Source organism: Saccostrea cucullata, unplaced genomic scaffold (genome assembly GCF_032062105.1).
Source record: "Saccostrea cucullata isolate Sc308-1 unplaced genomic scaffold, CSIRO_AGI_Scuc_v1 ctg365, whole genome shotgun sequence".
NCBI classification, from domain to species: Eukaryota; Metazoa; Mollusca; class Bivalvia; order Ostreida; family Ostreidae; genus Saccostrea; species Saccostrea cuccullata.
This window is the reverse complement of record NW_026936150.1, coordinates 486,847-490,296: the sequence shown is the minus strand read 5'-3', so window position 1 is coordinate 490,296 and position 3,450 is coordinate 486,847.

Sequence of the window (3,450 nt, the reverse complement as noted above, 5' to 3'; positions counted from 1 at the left end):
AGCCAAAAAGCGAAGCCAAATAAGTATTCTTTTGCTTTTCAAGATTAATATTGAAAAATGTGATAAAAATGTCTTAACAAAATTCATGGCAAATACTAATAATCTTTGGTTAAGAAATACACAGTTATTAATAATTAAGTGTAAAGGAATTTGAAGATAATTTTAAATATCTGCATTTGGAAGCTTTCAGAAATATGTTCTAACAAAATAAAAATGATGACTGATTATACGTACTTTTACTCAGCTCAATGAAGACTGACCTTAAAAAAATGTCCTAGGCTCTTTCAGATTGCAGCACAATTTGATAAAGAAACATGTCCAGATCCATCTGATTTCGGTTTCCTATCACTTGGAACGAATTCAGAGAACTCGAACAACTTAAATGATAATGACACCTAAATGATTAATTTGTTGAATTCTATAACATTTTAGCGATTCTCTTTTTCTTTCATTCGTTTGTAAGGCAGAATGCGTCTGATAATTTAAACAAAATCATAAACAAGTTCGCATTCAGTTACAACACTGCGTGATACGTTCATCACAGAATGTATTGTGCCTGTTCTCTTTGTTGGGGATAAGCTGTCTGGTTTTTGTGGACACGGTGATACTTTTCATACTTTTATCCTTTTGGTGAGGACGTGGGTGACACGACAATGCCTGCAAATGATAAAGAGAGCTTGCCTAACATTTTAATTTCTGCGAAATTTCCATTTTCAACCACCAAAGTGACCAATTAATCGTAATTTTGTATAAGTTCGTAAAGTACAAAGTCTTTGCATAAGTACTGAGACTTTTTATGATAGAGAATATTAATTGTAAATAATACTTATGTGTTTTCTGTTAGGTGAGTACCAACGGTGCTATTTCATTCCTGGCGCGGTGTCTAAATTTACACGTGATCCATTTCCGCTGGACGGGTACCGTAGACTCATCACTCCCTTCTGGGGAGACGTGGATACTACAAGAGGGGGCATGTCCAGTACCGGGAAACTACAGACCCCAATATTCTAGACAAAGCTTCTCATGAAATCAAGGCATATTTTCTTGACTTGGTCGTTTTCACGCTGCTTGGGCTTTTATAGCCACATTGGACAATGTTGCATTTTATGGATGTTCAGGTAGTGGATGTTTAAAGGTAATAAATTCTTTTATTTTGTTTGTTTTCTTGTGTTTCATCGTGATCAGTTCCATATTGTATTCATTATAAATCTAAACACATCGAATGATTTATCTATGTTAATTCTATCTGGTTATACATGATATTCTTTATTCTTCTGTTTTATTCTTATAACATTATTTTTTGAAGCAAAATACTTTTCAAGCTGTATTGATTAAAAAATTGACAACATTTCTTTGCCATTTTTAATTATGCAAACATTGAATGGACAACCGGAACATGAAGTAGGGGGGACGAAGACACTGGACTCCGAGGGACGCCTGCTCAGATCTGTATTTCTGTCTGTCTGTCTCTCAGTCTGTTTGTCTGTCTAGGTGTCTGTCTGTCTATTTGTCTAGCTGTCTGTCTGTGGAATTGTGGGGGTTCTATACTGTTCGTTATCTCCATATGTTTCAATAGAGAAACACCGACATCTTACGAACGAACGTACTCTCCCTAACTTCCCGTATCTCGATAGTTTTCTCGGGACCAGTAATTGTACCATGTAAAGTTTAAAATCAGAAGAAATAAGTATATGTGTATAATAGAACGGATGGTGTTTTAACCACTTTGTATTTGAAAATTACTCATGTGAAAATTTTTGTAATCACTATACAATGTTTTAAAAAAGCGAACAAATAGAAGAAAATACACCTAATACTTTAGACGGATTAGGAAGCACGTTTGTCATGCGTCAGTGAATAAACAATACAAACTACTCGTAGTGTGCGCCTAGTTCATATGTGGAAAGGTTACTTTTTACAGCTTGAAAAAATAAAATAAATACGTGCAATCAAGCAAATAGGTAGTGCGCTTTATAAAGTGTCTTGTATTGAGAGAGAGAGAGATATTCTTTTTTAAATTTAATATTAAAATGGTAGAGAGTTTCTTCTTAGATGATGTATTAAATGGCGATCTTAACTAAATTATCTTGGGCTGCATTTATTTTATATGTATGTAACTGGCCTGAAGCAAGCAATTTCAGTTTTTTTTTTTTTTTTTTTTTTTTTGAGGGGGGGGGGGGGCACAATTAAAAGTTTAGAGTCACTACCAAACAATTCCCTGGGAAGCCAAATGAAAGATTTTTTTATTGAGGGGGCACAAGTATACAGTAGTTTCTATAATATTACATTGTTTATTTATCGACTTCATTAATGGGGGGGGGGGCTTATCCCCAGCCCATCAACCCCGTTCCTATATACGATTGTGTGTACATGTATATCTGTTTATAGATGTGGAATATAAAAAAGGCTGAAAATATGCATTTATGTAAGGTGGTGCATTTTTCTTAGTAAACTTCTTTTCTTTGTCTTAAAATTATGCTCCACAATGTCATTGTTTGTTAACCATGCATTCTTCGTCAAAATATAAAATTAGAAGATACACTATGTACTTTTGACCACACACAGAGTTATTTTGACGGAAGGTCCAATATACAAATAAAAACTATAACCGAAATTATAATTTGTTTTAATTTGTAAGGAAAAATATATATTCACCACCCTGTTGTAAAACAAAAATAAGATTGATTCCAGAAAACATATACGGACTTTTAAAAGTGTGAATAATATGAAAACGTAGTTGTCACTTAGTTGTCATGGCATCCTTCAAAAGTATGTGCACACATATGCTCATCACAAGTGGTTGTAGACCAAACAACTTCCCCATCCCCATCCCCATCCCCATCCCCACCCCCAATATAAATATCGGGTCCCAAGATATTCATATTTGTCTTCTTTCATAGATTAACCGTCTAGTACATATTTACAATGTGTTTCATATGAAAAATCCAAAAAGTACATAGAATTCACTTTTTATTTCAAAAAATCATGCCAGTAGTATCTTAAATCACCTCTGACTTTTTAACTGCAGGTATCAATTTTGTATGTCGTAAACTGTAAATGTTATTAACGAAAGAAAGCCAAAAAATATCTCTGGACCCGAATTTATATATAGTCCAGGGGTTGGGGGAGGGGGGCATAGGTCCTTTGATGGCATGCTAAATGGAACTTGCTCTCATAGACTGTAAACCAACTTTTATTCGCGACGACTTTATTTCGCGATTTACTGGGGGGTAAAGAAGTTCGCGACGATTAATTTTTTTACCGTACTGTTACCTGAGGAGGGGGTGTGGTCAAAGTAACAGTGGTGTTATTTACCTGGAGACCCCCAATACCCAAGATGTCAAAAATCTGTGTATACGTAGCATTACACAGGAAGTCTGCGTTTGGTAATCAAGGTCATCATTACGTGTTTTGTTTGGTTTTGAGTGAAACTACGTAAAATAATTATTT